At 47.0% G+C, this 17,768-nt stretch overlaps 1 protein-coding gene across 4 annotated transcripts in view; it reads left to right on the top strand.

Annotated features, from left to right (window-relative positions):
• The window catches only part of foxn3 (forkhead box N3), a 436,636-nt gene that overhangs the window by 47,815 nt on the left and 371,053 nt on the right, over window positions 1-17,768 (top strand). The gene's annotated exons all lie outside the window — the stretch shown is intronic.

The following is a 17,768-nucleotide window of genomic DNA, read 5'->3' as shown; positions in this document are numbered from 1 at the left end:
CCTTTCATCAGAGCTGAGTATAGTTAGAAATGCAGGAGGTAGGGCAGCACGGTGACGCAGTGGTTAGCACTGGGACTAAGGCGCTGAGGACCCGAGTTCGAATCCCAGCCCTGGGTCACTGTCCTTGTGGAGTTTGCACATTCTCCCCGTGTCTGCGTGGGTTTCACCTCCACAAACCAAAGATGTGCAGGGTAGGTGGATTGGCCACGCTAAATTGCCCCTTAATTGGAAAAACAATAATTGGGTACTCTAAATTTTTTTTTTATTATATAAATTTAAGTGTACCCAATTAATTTTTTCCAATTAAGGGGCAATTTAGCTTGGCCAATCCACCAACTCTGCACATCTTTGGGTTGTGGGGGCGAAACCCACGCAGACACGGGGAGAATGTGCAAACTCCACACGGACAGTGACCCAGATCTGGGATCGAACCTGGGACCTCGGCGCCATGAGGCAGCAGGGCTAAGGGTACTCTAAATTTTAAAAATAGAAATTCGGGAGGTGGGAAGAAGAATACAAGGGAATGTCCGTGATAGGGTCAAGGGCAGGTGAGGTTAAATAGCGGAAGATTTAACGTTTCAAAGTTGTAGTAGAAAAACAAACAGAAGGTGTCTATACGAGGTGTGAATGGCAGGATAGCCACTGTCTCAGTGCAAAGTAAGGTGATCAAGAAAGGAATAAAAAACCAAGTTAACAATAAAAGTAAGCAAAATGGGACGAGAAATCATAATCTAAAATAGTTAAACTCCACATTGAGTCCAAAAGACTGTGAGGTGCCCAGTCAAAAGGTGAAATGCTGTTCCTCGAGCTTGGAATGAGCTTCATTGGAACACTGCAGCAGGTCAGAGTGGGAATTGAAATAACAGGTGACAGGAGCTCGGGGTCACACTCTACTGATTGGAGATACTCTTTATAAAGCAGTCCCCCAATCTGTGTTTGGTCTCCCCCAATGTAGATGAGACCAGATCGTGAGTAGCAAATACAGTATACTAAATTAAAAGAAAGAAAACTAAATTGCTGTTATGGTTTTTCGCTTGGAAGGGGTGAGACTTTGGGTGGTGAGGACAAAGCAGTCCACTCCACAAACTCTCACAACCTCCACCACAGGTGCACAGTGGCAGCTGTGTGTACCATCTAAAGATGCACTGCAGGAACTCATCAAGGCACCTCAGCCAGCACCTTTCAAGCCCACAGCCACTGCCATCTAGAAGAACCAGAGAAGCAGATGCCTGGGGACACCACCTGCAAGTTCCCCTCCAAGCCACCCAAAATCCTGACTTGGAAATATATCGTCATTCCTTCACTATTGCTGGGTCCAAATCTTGAAACACCCTCCCTAACAGTGTACCTACACAACATGGACTGCAGCAGGTCAAGAAGGCAGCTCACTGCCACCTCCCACCTCCTCGAGGGCAATTAGGGATGGGGTAGGGTGAACGAGGAATGAGGTAAAATAATAGGTGGTGTATCTCTTGCGCTTGTCGTAAGAAAAGGAGACATATTGGTAGCTGAGGAGTAGATCGGTGTATCGCAGAGAATGAATGGAATGGTCCCTTCATAATTCTGAAAGGGGATGGGAAGGAAGATTTGTTTTTAATTTATAATTTAAGAGTACCCAATTCTCTCTCTTTCCAATTAAGGGGCAATTTAGAGTGGCCAATCCACCTGCACATATTTGGGTTGTAGGGGTGAGACCCACGCAGATATGGGGAGAATGTGCAAACTACATACTGACAATGACCCGGAGCTGGGATCGAACCTGGGTCCTCGGTGCATTGAGGCAGCAGGACTAGCCACTGAGCCACCCTGCCCCCCCCAGGGCTGGAGGTGGCAGAAAAAACGGAGAATGATCTATTGGATGTGGAGACTGGTGGAAGGTGAGGACAAGATTGCTCTGAGGGGGATGGAAATGGACACCATCGAGGGTTGCGGGATCCACTGTTGGGGGAAAAGGAAGACATTTTGGATGTGCTATCATGGAGGTTTGTACAGTCTGAGCAGATGTGATGGAGAAACTCAAAGAATGAAATGGAGTCCATACAAGAAGTGGAGTGTGAGGAAATATAGTTGAGGTAGGCGTGGGTGTCCATGACTATTGGTTGGCAGCCTCTGAGAAATGAACAAAGGGAAGAGAGGAGTCTTGGTTGGAGCAGGTGAAGGTGAGGGAAGAGTGGAAATTGGAAGCAAAGTCATTGGAACTTTCCGGTTAAGGACAAGAGCACAAAGTGGCACTAAGGTGGTCATCAATGGAACAGAAAAATGGTGAAAGTGGGGATCTGAGTAGAACTGGAATAAGAAATGTTCCACATATTCTACTAAAAGGCAGGCACGCCTAGTATCCATGTGTACACCATAGCAGCACCTTTTATTTGGATAAAGTGAGTGGAGTCAAAGCAGAAGTTGTTCAACGTGCAAAGATGTTCAACCAGGTGGGGATGAGAATTGTGGTGGATGGGGATTGGTTGGGCTAGCAAATAGGATTGGTAGAATCAATAGCTGTTATCTAGAAATGTGGGTTTCCTCCGGGTGCTCTGGTTTCCTCCCACAGTCCAAAGATGTGCAGGCCAGGTGGATTGGCCATGACAAATTGCCCTTTATTGCCCAACCGGTTAGGATGGGTTATGGAAGGGGCAGCACGATGGTGCAGTGGGTTCGCCCTGCAGCCTCATGGCGCCGAGGTCCCAGGTTCGATCCCGGCTCTGGGTCACTGTCCATGTGGAGTTTGCACATTCTCCCCGTGTTTGTGTGGGTTTCGCCCCCACAACCCAAAGATGAAGGTGGATTGGCCACGCTAAATTGCCCCTTAATTGGAAAAAATGAATTGGGTACTCTAAATTTATTTTAAAAAAAATCAAAATCAGGATGGGTTATCGGGATAGGGTGGGGTCTCTTTCGGAGGGTCAGTGCAGACTCGATGGGCTGAATGGCATTCTGCACTATGGAGTCTGTGTGAGACCACATCCGGAGCAATGGGTGCAGTATATTAGATTGAAAGTACCAGTAAATCGCTGTTTTACCCGGAAGTGTTTGCAGTCTTGGACAATAAGAAGGGAAGACATTAAAGGGTAGGTATTGAATCTGATAATGTATACTATTTGTGAGAAAGGACAACCAACATCCATGCCAGTATAGCCACAGACATTGGCTTAGATTATAAAGTTGATTTGTTGTGTAACTTGATTGACAGTAAACATTTCTCAAAAATTATCAGAGGGAAGGTTAGGGGTCATGCAGGGGCAGTGTCCTATTCGTTTTCAAAAAGCGTAAACTTCTTCTCCAACCTGTTTCAGTGTAACCAATGCTGAATGATAAAAGGAGAAAATGTTTTTCGAAATGTATCTTTCAGGGCTGGCATTCATGATTATTTTTAAATAGTGATTAGACTATCCACAGGATACAAGTAGTTACGTTCTTATTGCCTATTTTTAATAATGCAATTTTATTTATCTCATTGCAGTGTTGCTTTTAATACCGTTTTGATGACACACTTGCGCTGATGTGTTTAGTTCTGTATATTTCTCTGGATCGTGTCGCATTTAACTTCCTTAGCTGAGTAGTTACTAAATTTAAGAATTGTTTTTATTATATGTGTCTTGTATTTATCACAAGACACTAGCTTCACTGTTTCAGATGTGAATCTATCTGAGAGCTATTTATGTCAGATGGGCGTTTGCTCACATGCCTTAAATTCCCATTCTGCGCCTTCAGAAAGCATCAACTAAATCGCACTGCAGGAGTAACTTTTACCGTTAGGCCATTGAATGAATAATAATAAGACTTTTTGTTTAAAAAAATAAAATATATTTATTCAAATTTTCCAACAAATTTTCAACAAACCGCCCCCCCCCCCCAACAAGAAAAAAGAAGCAAAAACACAACAATCAGAAATTATACATTGGATTTCCCCCAGATACAATAACCCCCCATATAACGTTTAAAAGCACAAAATAGGGAACCCCCCCACCTTCACCCAAACACCACCCCAAAAGAACCCCCCCCCCACCGCCCCTGGGCTGTTGCTGCTGACCTCCTCCTAACGCTCCGTGAGATAGTCTAGGAACGGTTGCCACCGCCTGGAGAACCCTTGCACAGACTCTCGCAAGGCAAACTTTATCCTCTCCAGCTTGATGAACCCTGCCATGTCATTGATCCAAGCTTCCACACTAGGGGGCTTCGCATCTTTCCATAGTAGCAAAATCCTCCGCCGGGCTACCAGGGTCGCAAAGGCCAGAATACCGGCCTCTTTCGCCTCCTGCACTCCCGGCTCGTCCGATACCCCAAATAATGCCAATCCCCAGCTCGGCTTGATCCGGGTGTTCACCACCTTGGACATAGTCCTCGCAACACCCCTCTAAAACCCATCCAGCGCCGGGCACGACCAGAACATATGGACGTGATTTGCCGGGCTCCCCGAGCACCTCCCACATCTGTCCTCCACCCCAAAGAACCTACTGAACCTCGCCCCTGTCATATGCGCTCTGTGAGTAACTTTGAACTGTATTAGGCTGAGCCTGGCTCAAGAGGAGGAAGAATTAACCCTACACAGGGCATCAGCCCACAGACCCTCATCTATCTCCTCCCCAAGCTCCTCCTCCCATTTACCTTCAACTCCTCCACCGAGGCCTCCTCCTCTTCCTTCAGCTCCTGGTAAATCGCCAAAACCTTGCCTTCTCCAACCCATACACCCAAAATCACCCTGTCCTGAATCCCACGTGCCGGAAGCAGCGGGAATTCCCTCACCTGAGGCCTCACAAACGCCCTCCTTGCATGTACCTGAAGGTGTTTCCCGGGGGTAGCCCAACCTTCTCAGCCAGCGCCCCTAGGCTCGCAAACGTCCCATCAATGAACAGGTCCCCCATTCTTCTAATCCCTGCCCGATGCCAGCTCCGAAACCCCCCATCCATCCTTCCCGGGACGAACCGATGATTCTCCCGGATCGGGGACCAAACCGAGACTCCCACCTCGCCCGTGTGTCGTGGCCACTGCCCCCAGATCTTCAGCGTCACCGCCACCACCGGACTCGTGGTGTACCTTGTCGGCGAGAGCAGCAGCGGTGCAGTCACCAGCGCCCTCAGGCTCGTGCCCACACAGGGCGCCATCTCTAGCCTCTTCCACACCGCCCCCTCTCCCTTCATTACCCACTTATGGATCATCGCCACATTGGCAGCCCAATAATAGCCACACAAATTCGGCAGCGCCAGCCCCCCCCCCCCCCCCCCCCCCCCTGTCCCTGCTACGCTCCAGAAACACACTCTTCACCCTCGGGGACTTATTCGCCCACACAAATCCCATGATGCTCCTGCTTACCCGTTTGAAAAAGGCCTTGGGGATCAAAATGGGAAGGCACTGGAACACAAAGAGGAACCTCTGGAGGACCGTCATTTTGACCAACTGCACCCTACCTGCTAGTGAGAGTGGCAGCATATCCCATCTTTTAAAATCCTCCTCTATCTGCTCCACCAACCGCGTCAAATTGAGCTTGTGCTGGGCCCCCCAGCTACTTGGATCCCTAGGTACCAAAACCTCTTCTCCGCCCTCTTGAGCAGTAGCTCGTCTATCCCCCTTCCCTGGTCCCCTGAATGCACGACAAAGAGCTCACTCTTCCCAACGTTGAGTTTATACCCCGAAAAGTCGGTCATCGGCATACAACGACAGCCCCCCCCCCCCCCCCCCCCCCCCCCCCCCCCGACCAATCCCCTCCATTTCCTAGATTCTCTCAGTGCCATGGCCAGCGGCTCAATTGCCAGTGCAAACAACAAGGGGGATAGGGGGCACCCCTGCATCATCCCCGGTCCAGCCGAAGGTACTCCGACCTCCACCGGTTCGTAGCCACACTCGCCACCGGGGCTTTATATAGCAGCCTGACCCAACTGATGAACCCCTCCCCGAACCCAAACCTCCGCAACACTTCCCAAAGATACTCCCACTCCACACGATCAAAGGCCTTCTCCGTATCCATACCTGCCACTACCTGTCGGCAGCAAGGTCCCCCTCCTGCCTAGCCTTATTATAAGTCCTCACTAGCAACGGGCCCGCAGGTCCACGTATTTCCTGTAAAATTCAACCGGGAACCCATCTGGCCCCAGGGCCTTCCCCGCCTGCATGCTCCCCAATCCTTTAACCAGCTCCTCCAGCCCAATCGGCGCCCCCAAACCAGCCATCTCCTCCTCCTCCACCCTCGGGAACCTCAGCTGATCCAGGAATCGTCGCATCCCCATCTTCCCCGCTGGGGGCTCAGACCTGTACAGATCCCCATAGAAGTCCCTAAATACCTTGTTTATTCTCACCGCACTCCGCACCGTATTCCCTCCTCTATCCTTGACTCCACCAATCTCCCTCGCTGCCTCCCTCTTATGAAGCTGATGTGCCAACATCCGACTCGCCTTCTCCCCATACTCGTACACCGCCCCCTGCGCATTCCTCCACTGTGCTTCTGCTTTCCCCGTGGTCAACAGGCTGAATTCCATCTGGAGGTTCCGTTGCTCTCTAAGTAGCTCCTCCTCGGGGGCCTCTGCATACCTCCTGTCCACCCTTAAAATCTCCCCCACCAACTTCTCCCTCTCCCTCCCTTCTCTCTTCTCCCTGTGGGCCCTACTGGAGATTAGCTCTCTCCTGACCACCGCCTTCAACGCCTCCCAAACTACCCACACCTGCACCACCCCGTTGTCGTTGGCCTCCAAGTATCTTTCAATACACCCCCGCCACCCGCCCACAAACCCCCTCATCCGCCAACAGTCCCACATCGAGGCACCACAGCGGGCGCTGGTCCCTCTCCTCCCCCAACTCCAACTCCACCCAATGCGGGGCGTGGTCCGAGATGGCTATGGCCAAGTATTCCGTTCCCTCCACTTTCGAGATTAGCGCCCTACTCAAAATGAAAAAGTGTATCCGGGAGTAGGCTCTATGGACATGGGGAAAGAAGGAAAATTCCCTGGCCTGTGGCCTGGAAAACCTCCATGGACCCACTCCCCCCATCTGGTCCATAAACCCCCTGAGCACCTTGGCCGCAGCCGGCCTCTTACCCGTCCTGGACCCAGCACGGTCCAGATCCGGAATCCGACCCAGCATGCGTTTCACAAATCTGGCATCGTCCCAATTCGGGACATATACTTTAACCAGTACCACCCGCACCCCCTGCAACCTACCACTCACCATCACATATCGACCTCCATTATCCACTACAATATAGCCATATCCATTTCTAGGCCAGCCATGTGCCCGCGCCTCCCGCACCCTCCGGTCCCCCAGGCGGCGGACTCCCGCCCCGACTACCTCTCCTACTTCCAGCTCCCCTTTGGCCAATGCAGCAGCAACCCAGTCTCCTCCCCCCCCCCCCCCCCCCCCCCGCTAGATCCTCATCTAGCCATTTTGCTCCCCCATGACACTCCCATAAGTCAGCTGACCCCGGCGCCTCCCGCCATTCCATCGGCCCCCCAGTGTGAGAATCCCCACCCCCACCCCTTGGCAGTCAGTGTGCTCCTCTCCAGCATCCCCCCCCCCCCCCCCACCCCCCTCCGGACCCGCCCCCATCCTTCCCTAACGCTGGAAAAAAGCCTGCGCTTTCCTGAGCTTGCCCCGCCCCCTCTGGCGCAGCTCCTTTTTGCGGCCTTACCCCAACTCCCCATCCCCAGTCCTCCACCCCCGCTCTTCCTCTGCGGGACCCTGCCCCTCCAACACCGACGCCCACACACTCCCACAGCCCCCACATCAAATCCATTCACCCATCCCCACCCAGCACCAAAACAGAAAGAACATTCCCCAAACGCAGTAAACACAGTAAACATCCCCCCACGACAAACCCTCAGTTTGAGTCCAACTTTTCAGTCTGTATAAAGTTCCATGCCCCATCAGGCGTTTCAAAATAGTGGTGCCGATATTGGAACGTGACCCACAATCGCGCTGGCTGCAGCATCCCGAACTTCACCCCCTTCCGATGGAGCACCGCCTTAGCCCGGTTAAAACCAGCTCTCTTCTTAGCCACCTCCGCACTCCAGTCCTGGTAAATTCGGAATTCCGTGTTCTCCCACCTGCTGCTCTGCTCTTTTTTGGCCCATCTCAGGACACACTCTCTGTCCATAAAGCGGTGGAACCTCACCACTACAGCCCTTGGCGGCTCATTGGCTTTGGGTCTCCTTGCCAGGACCTGATGAGCCCCATCCAGCTCCAGGGGCCTCGGGAAAGCTCCCGTGCCCATCAGCAAATTGAGAATCGTGCTCATATATGCCCCGGCATCGGGCCCCTCCATTCCTTCAGGGAGACCCAGAATCCGAAGATTCTTCCTCCTCGACCTATTCTCCAGGTCCTCAAATTTTTCCTGCCACCTCTTGTGCAGCGCCTCGTGCGCCTCCACCTTCACCGCCAGGCCCAAGATCTCGTCCTCGTTCTCCGAGGCTTTTTGCCGCACCTCCCGGATCGCCGCCCCTTGGGCCTTCTGGGTCTCCACAAGCTTCTCAATCGCCGCCTTCATTGGCGCCAGCATTTCTGTCCTCAGCTCCTCGAAGCAGCGTTTAAGAAACTCCTGCTGCTCTTGCGATCACTGCGCCCACGCTGCTGGGTCTCCACCTGCCGCCATCTTGCTTTTCCTCCCTTGCACTTTCCGCTGCACCAGGATCCCGTTTTTAACCGCTCCACTCCTGGTCCAATCCATATAGTGTCGGGGGAACCTTGCTGTCACCATCCCACACTGGAAGCCGTCGAACAATTGCCGTTGGGCCCCCTCTGAAGAGCCCAAAAGTCCGTTCCCGGCGGGAGCTGCCGAACGTGCGACCTACCTAGGCATAGCCGCAACCGGAAGTCAGCCTTTTTGCTTTTAATCATTTTATGTTTACTTACACTCTATTCCCAAATCATTTTCCTAGAACCCAGCTGAACATGCCATTCTCAAATCCTTGCTATTAAAAGTCAGTTGTGAAATGAGTGTATAAAAACAGAAAATGCTGAATAAACTCAGCAGGTCTGGCAACATCTGTGGAGAGAGAAGCAGTTAACGGTTTGAGTCCAACGTGACACTTTTTCGACGCATAAGTAGGTCATTCGGCCCCTCGAGCTTGCTCTGTCGATCTGTTTGTGTTTCGAGTTCCACATTCCCATCTATGAACCGGGCAGCCTTTTATTCCGTTGCAGAACAAAAATCCATATGCCTCCCTCTGCCTTAAAAATATTCAAAGATCTTGCTTCAAGTTCCAAAGTTACAAATCTGTTAGAGAGAAAAAAAGATCTTAATCTCTGTCCAAAAAGGGCGACTCCTAATTTTAAAACAGTGACCCCTAATTCTGGACTCGCCCACAAGAGGAAACATCCTTTCAATGTCCATCTTGTCAAGACCATTCAGGATCTTGTATACTTCAATCAAGTTACCCCTCACTCTTTGAAACAAGCCCAGTCTTGCCAACCTTTCCTCATAAGACTCATAATCAGGTATCAATCTAGAACACCTCTTCTGAACCGCCTCCAATACATTTAAATCCTCCTTTAAATAAGGAGACCAATTTGTTAGCACTGCTGCCTCACAGCTTTGAAGACCCGGGTTTGATCCCGGCCCCGGGTCACTGTCTGTGTGGAGTTTGCACATTCTCCCTATGTCTGCGTGGGTCTCACCCCCATAACCCAAAGATGTGCAGGGTAGGTGGACTGGCCACGCTAAATTGCCCCTTAACTGGGGAGAAAAAAAATAATTGGGTACTCATAATTTATTAAAAAATTAGACCAAAACTGCACACTGTATTTGAGATGTGGCCCCACCAATCCCCTGTATACTCTGCTTTTATCTCCTTTGAGTCTGCTGATATTATGCAGAATATTCAGGCCTTATTTACTTTGATAAGTCTATGATATATTTGAGGACTGCTAAATTTCTATTAGAAATGCAGCCTGATGTTGGGCTTCTATGGAAGCCTTGGCATTAATGCATTGGTGAATGCCAAGTGCCAAACAATGCAATTATTTTTCAAGTTTTAATCTTGAAATTTTAAGAGTTGGAGTTGTTTTCCTTTTGTCGAATGAAAATGTTTGAAGAAAATAAACTGTACAAAATTATAGGAACTTCCACATAACACATTGAGATTGCAAGTAGGTGCCATTGAGTCTGTGTGGTTACATAACACTTATCCATGAGCAGTAATTGTATAGTTATAAAAATCAGTTTTACCAAATCATGAGATTTTTATTTCCCCCTGTACTTTTTATTTTTATAGACCTGCAGGGAGAAATAAACCCCACCTCAACAGAATAGATACTTTAATGCACTCTGGACAATCGCAACATGTTAAGTCAGGCATCAAAGCTACCTTGCCCTTGAGATAAAACTTTCATCTTGTTAAAGGTGGCAAAGAATGAGAAAAGCTACTTGTTAAATCACAGTGAGGACATGGAAATGTTGGACTTTCTCATTGAATCACAGAATGTTATATTGTAGCCCCAAAGATTGACATGATTGAGTTTTGAGGAGTTGGTCCTCATTCTGCAGTAAATTATTAACATTTTGATTTTCTATACTCGAGAAGCTTGGCAACATCCAAGACAAAGCAGCCTGCATGAATTGGCATCTCATGTACTACCTTAAATATTCACTCCCTCCACCACTGGTGTAGTGGTAACTGTGTGTACTTTGTATGAAATGCACGACAGCAACTCACCAAGGCCCCTTCAGCAACAGCTTCCAAACCCCCACTGCTACCGCTTGGAAGGACAAGGTTAGCAGATGCATAAAAACAGCATTACCTGCAAATATCCCTGCAAGTCACACGCCATCCTTAAAACAGGCCTGATCACTGTTGCTGGTTCAGAATCCTGGAACTCCCTCCCTGACAGCACTGTTGGTGCACTTATACCACATGGCCTGCAGTGGTTCGAGAAAGCAGACCCCCGCCTTCGCCAGGGCAATTAGGGATGGGCAATAAATGCAGGCATAGCCTGTGACACCTCTGCACCCTGAGAGAAAAATAGCAGAACCTTTCTCTTTCTTTTCACAGTAACTTCATTTGAAGCCTACTTGTGACAATAAGCGATTTTCACTTTCACTTTCTTTGCTATCCACCACCGCATCCCACTTCACGTTTTCAAGGTTGGTGGATTCCAGCATCAACCTGAAGCTATTGTCTGGGTGTAGGCTTGATGGATCTGCACATTTATCAATTGATCTTGAGTAACTGAACAGGTTTCAGCTTTAAAATGCCACCAGAAAAGTTATACAAAGTCCTGCACGGAATTCTTCAAAATATATGATCTCAACATCCATCTTGAGTTTGCTAGCAGTCATTTTGAATTTGGAAGCAAAATTTAACCGTTAAACCCTGGAAGAGGATACAGCAGGATTTAGATTGTTTGGAGACTTGGGCGGAGAGATGGCAGATGGAGTTTAACCGGACAAATGTGAGGTAATGCATTTTGGAAGGTCTAATGCAGGTAGGGAATATACAGTGAATGGTAGAACCCTCAAGAGTATTGACAGAGAGATATAGGTGTACAGGTCCACAGGTCACGGAAAGAGGCAACACAGGTGGGTAAGGTAGTCAAGAAGGCATAGGGCATGCTTGCCTTCATTGGCCGGGGCATTGAGTAGAAAAATTGGCAAGTCATGTTGCAGCTGTATAGAACCTTAGTTAGGCCACACTTGGAGTATAGTGTTCAATTCTGGTCGCCACATTACCAGAAGGATGTGCAGGCTTTAGAGAGGGTGCAGAAAAGATTTACCAGGATATCACCTGGTATGGAGGGCATTAGCTATGAGGAGAGGTTGAATAAACTTGGTTTGTTCTCACTGGAACAATGGAGGTTGAGGGGCGACCTGATAGAGGTCTACAAAATGAGGGGCATAGACAGAGTGGATAGTCAGAGGCTTTTTCCCAGGGTAGAGGGGTCAATTATTAGGGCCATAGGTTTAAGGTGCGAGGGGCATGGATTAGAGGAGATGTACGAGGCAAGTCTTTTACACAGAGGGTAGTGGGTGCCTGGAACTCGCTGCCAGAGGAGGTGGTGGAAGCAGGGACGATAGTGACGTTTAAGGGGCATCTTGACAAATACATGAATAGGATGGGAATAGAGGGATACGGACCCCGGAAGTGCAGAAGATTTTATTTTAGACGGGCAGCACAGTTGGCACAGGCTTGGAGGGCCCAAGGGCCTGTTCCTGTGCTGTATTTTCTTTGTTCTTTGTAAGATATTTCGCTACCCTGTGAGTATAGTTTCCTATTTTCCCATTCTATATGTTAATTACTTGTTTGGGAATGCAGCGGAATTGCTAACAAATAATCTGTTCAGGCACTTGCGCAAAAGGGGTTGTTACAGTGATTGAACAATTCTGTTGCGTGTTCATTCTAAAAGCTTTTGTATAAATAGTTATTTGTAATTACTAGTTACTTATCCGTGGCGCAAAGAGTTTGGACAAAAATGAAAGTTTTTTTTTGGTAACACTCCATGGTATAAAAGTGGTTACTCATACCACTTTTGGTATGTTTTATTGCAAATGCATTAACAAAACGGCAAAAAGCTGTCAATCGAGCACGTTTAGTTTGTGTTTGTAGACCCGTAAATGGTATTTTTTACCCTAATTTCCAGTTGGTGATGCAGTTGTTAACTTTTTAAATGAGCAGTAAATAGTATATCCATCTGCTGCCTCTCTGTGATAGCCATCCACTGTTCAACATGTTGCTTTGGGCATTGATAGCAAAATAAATCTTTGATCACTGTACTCTTTCTGATTAATTCATCCAAACATTGAAACTTGCCTTTTAATTGAATCTTGGAAACAATCCTGGTTAAAGTCAAAATAAATGACCTGGTCACTAGCCATCTCTTTCGTGCATCTGATTATTGCTTAAAAGAAACTCTCATTTCTATTGCATCTTTCGAATTTCAGGATGTTCTGGCGCATATCACATCCAACTCTTGAAGTGTTGTTCTGGTATTGTGTAAACACACAGCAGCCGATTTACGCACAGCGAGATCCTGAAATTCGATGAATGGTTAGCGAATCATTTCCCTCTTGGTTGAGGGAAGAATGTGGAGGGAGACATCCTCTTGAGTAGAAAGGTGGGGTGAAGACCTGAATTTCACGTGTCATCTGATAGACCACATTAATTGTCACAGTTCGGTACGAAGGGGCAGCACGGTGGCACAATGATTAGCATTGCTGCCTATGGCGCTGAGGACCCGGGTTCGAATCCCGGTCCTGGGTCACTGTCCGTGTTGAGTTTGCTCGTTCTCCCCGTGTCTGCGTGGGTTTCAACCCCACAACCCAAAGATGTGCATGATAGGTGGTTTGGCCACGCTAAATTGCCCCTTAATTGGAAAAAATAATTGGGTACTCTATAACTTTTTTAAAAAAGGTTCGGTACGAAACAGATGTCACATAGCAAATCTGCATCCAAGAGTACATACAGAAGTGGCTCCAGAAATAGTGGATGCATTGATGGTCATCTTCCAAGATTCTACCGACTCTGGAACAGCTCCGACAGAATGGGGGGTAGTTAATGTGACCCCCCTATATTACTGAAAACAGGGACTTATAGACCAGTAAGCCTGACATTGGCAGTGGGGAAAATTCTACAATCCATTATCAAAGAGTTTATAGCAGAGCGCTTGGAAAACAGTGGCAGGATTGGATAGAGTCAGCGTAGATTTGTGAAGGGGAATTCGTTGAGTATGTGACTAGTAGAGTTTTAAAAAATAAATTTAGAGTACCCAATTATTATTTTTTTTCCAAATAAGGGGCAATTTAGCATCGCCAATCCACAAAATGGGTACAAAATGCAATATCTCCAAATTTGCTGACGACACAAAGTTGGGTGGGAGGGTGAGCTGTGAGGAGGATGCAGTGTGATTTGGGCAACTTGAGTGAGTGGGCAAATGAATGGCAGATTTAGTATAATGTGGATAAATGCGAGGTTATCCACTTTGGTTGCAAAAATGGGAAGGCAGAGTATCATGTGAATGGCCATAAATTAGGAGAGGGGAATGTGAAACGAGATCTGGGTGGCCTGGTACACCAGTCGCTGAAGGTAAGCATGCAGATACAGCAAAAAGGCAAATGGCATATTGGCCTTCATAGTGAGAGGATTCGAGTGCAGTTTTGGTCTCCTTATCTGAGGAAGGATGTTCTTGCTCTCGAGGGAGTGCAGCGACGGTTTACCAGACTGATTCCTGGGATGGCGGGACTGATGTATGAGGAGAGATTGAGTTGGTTAGGGATTGTATTCACTGGTGTTCAGAAGAATGAGAGGGGGAATCTCATTGAAAACCTATAAAATTCTAATAGGACTAGACTGGGTAGATGCAAGAAAAGATGTTCCTGATGGTGGGTTGTCTTGACCCAGGAGTCAAAGTTTGAGGATACAGGGTAGACCATTTAGGACAGAGATGAAGAGAAATTTCTTCACCCAGAGAATGGGCAGGCTGTGGAATTCATTATCACAGGAAGTAATTGTGGCCAAAACATTGTGTTTTTTCAAGAAGCAGTTAGACATAGCTCTTGGGGCGAATGGAGCGGGGGCGGGGGGGGGGGGGGGGGGGGCGGGGGGGGAGAGACAGGATTAGGCTATTGAGTTGGATGATCAGCCATGATCATAATGAATAGTGGAGCAGCCTCAAAGGGCCGAATGGCCTCCTCATGTTCTTAGTTTCTATGTTTCTGTGTAAATTCCACCTACCAAGGTGTGAAACAAGTACAGCCTCCATTAATGCTTAATGTTACTTAGCACGCTACCCAAGTACAATGGAATCACAAAATAAAATGGTTCTGGAGATGGGAGAGATTAAGTAAATCCATCAGTTCTGCAATTTCCTTGTAAGAGATTCTTTGCATGTGGGAGATTAATTTGTTGCTTTGACTAAGATGAGAGAGAGGAAAGAAATTGAAATTATTTCATGGTCTCTGTGGTTCTAAATTAATAAACTCTATGTCGAACAGAAGTAAACTCTCACAGTCAGTGCAATCAGCATGTACCTTTTTACATGCGTATCACTTTAGTCATACCGGTAGAGAAAAAAAATTACACTGATGAAAATCAGTGGAATGTGCAACCCTGCGTTTGGGGCAATGGTTAACAAAATGTCCCGTGGGCCGCACTCAGAACCCAGGTGGGTCACATGAGGCCCCTGGGCCACAGGTTGCCCACTGCTCGATATAGTTTGATGGGTTTGTTAAAAGTCCGAACAGTGCAACTCCTCTGTTTAAAAAACAGTACATGGAAATATGGGTTGACATTACTGAAGGTATAAGTTTAGTATAATGCAAAGCAGTTTAAAATATGGATGGTTTGTATGCTGAGCTGCGGATTGACTACAATTCTAATATATAGAGTACATCTGTTTTGAAATGAAATGAAAATTGCTTATTGTCACAAGTAGGCTTCAAATGAAGTTACTGTGAAAAGCCCCTAGTCGCCACATTCCGGCGCCTGTTCGGGGAGGCTGTTACGGGAATCGAACCGTGCTGCTGGCCTGCTTTGGTCTGCTTTCAAAGCCAGTGATTTAGCCCTGTGCTAAACCAGCCCCTAACGATCATGTAATAATATTTGTAAGGTTTGTTATAGACTTGTGTAAACCTGGAGTTTGAATTGCTGTCCCCTTGTTCTGTGTTTACGTGAGCAATAAGCCTTCATATTTCTGATAATGCTACATTGCATCAGCAGAGTGAAATATAAATAATGCTGGGAAGTATTGAGTTATTCAGTTGAGTTGTTTAAATAATGTGTGTATAAATAAAGCATGAGATGGTTTTAATATTTTGTCACAACATCTCCATGCAGAATATTGTAATGTAAGATACATAATGTAGGATACATGGCCTCTGTCTAATTATACCCATTTTGTATAGTTACATGCTGGTGCGCCTGTTAAACTTGACATCTAGATGTAGTATTCTGATTCTGTGGCTGACCCATACTTTTCCACTGAAGACATCTTTCAAGCTGCCCTTGCCTTTAAAGGTGTAGGGTTATCTAGAATCTTGCAGGTTATTTGTGTCACCTATCTCCCTTCATGAATTCCACTTCTCATTGAATCTGTTTTGCCTTTGGTTGCACTGCCATTTTTGATGAGGAAAGCTGCTATTCAATGGGATAGTATATTCCACATGAGTAGCTTGTCAGTCCGCTGAATGATATTACAACATTATAAGTTTATGACTGTCTAATGTTGGTATCCAGGAACTTTGGGTAACTGCCAATCCTACTTATTGTACTTAAGTTCTCACCACACTGTACTTTCCTTTCTAGCAAAAGTAACAGTAGATTCTGCATTTTGGGAGGATATGTTGGTGGAGCCGTTTGTTTGTTAGATAGCTAGATTATTCTGAACCCGGTTCACACGTTGAATCCAACTCGCTTATTCTGCAGGGTGGATTTGGAGGCCTTCTGCAGCTATTGTGCATGTGGCTATTGTACTTTTTGTGAAAACTTTACTTGAGAGCTGAGATACTGGTTTACAGTGGGGTTGCTTATTTTTTTACAAAGGGTTACAATACAGTTTCTCAAGGTTGTCTATGTTTACCGTGGCCAGCTTTATGCTAAATGTAGATGGAACATTACACCTTGTAAGGTATTTATTCACTCGGTTTTTGAACAAGGGATTAGGGCATCTTTTAAAGCTGATTGCAACTTGGAGAAAATGAAATGGTAAAAACTGCCTTTAAGTTCATGTAAGTACAGAGAAAACTTGTTTATTGTGACCTTGTAATACCCACTCATCAAAACCTTGCTCTTAACATGTATGCATTACAGAGTGTCACACTGAGCAACAGATGGAAAGAAAAGGTAATCATTTAATGCCGGGTGCTTGAAATTTGACCTAGAATTCACAAACGCTTTTCAATTTTCAAAGTTGTCATACCAAAACAGCAATTGAATTCTGACACGAAACTGTATGTACTTAACAACAATTAGACTTTGTGCCCTGACAGAGGCACAGCTCTACATTAGTAGCAGGTTAGTACAATTTGTGTTTTATGGTGGTGTAATGCTGTTGTCTTTTTGAGCATAAGTATATCCTCCAACGTGATGTGATCTGTCTCGGCAGATCTGTTTGCATTTAAAAAAAAAAATGGAATGATCTGGATGTGCCTGTTGCCAACACCGAATACCTGAACTAAGTATTCTATTTCCCTGCCGTAACATCGCTCACTTCAGTGAATGCAAAGATTGGGGGAAATTAAGCCTAAAGTGTTGAGAAAATTTTGCTGGTTGAAGGTCATCAGCTGTGCCCTCTTTTGACTTCGAGCTGGATGGTTGGAGATTTTTTTTTTGAAATGGAGTTTGAAAATACCCGAGGTGGAGAGAGCCACTCCCACGAAGGGCAACAACAAACCTTCAATGAGATGCCAGAGAAGGGTAAATGAAATGAAAATCGCTTATTGTCACAAGTAGGCATCAATGAAGTTACTGTGAAAAGCCCCTAGTCGCCACATTCCGGCGCCTGTTCGGGGAGGCTGTTGGGGGATTTGAACTGTGCAGCTGGCCTGCCTTGGTCTGCTTTCAAAGCCAGCTCTTTAGCCCTGTGCAAGAAGCAGCGAGAGATGAAGAGTTACTGCATTCTCTGGTTACCTCAACACTCATCTCCTTTTATGGTCAGGAGCATCACAAACTCCTTTGTGGAAGATTTTTTGGAACTGATCGTGCATAGCACCTCTCGCCTGGTCAATTACAAAATATGCCACACCGTCCGCTCCTGTGAAATCCAAACCGCAGGGTGCTGGAAGCTGTCCAAACAAACTGCTCGACAAAACACTGTGACCAAGTGCACCAGCTCCCAAGTAAAGCTTCAGAATGTACTGG

Source organism: Scyliorhinus torazame, chromosome 2 (assembly GCF_047496885.1).
Source record: "Scyliorhinus torazame isolate Kashiwa2021f chromosome 2, sScyTor2.1, whole genome shotgun sequence".
NCBI classification, from domain to species: domain Eukaryota; kingdom Metazoa; phylum Chordata; class Chondrichthyes; order Carcharhiniformes; family Scyliorhinidae; genus Scyliorhinus; species Scyliorhinus torazame.
The sequence above is the reverse complement of the archived record's forward strand: the minus strand, read 5'-3'. Positions and strand labels throughout refer to the sequence as shown.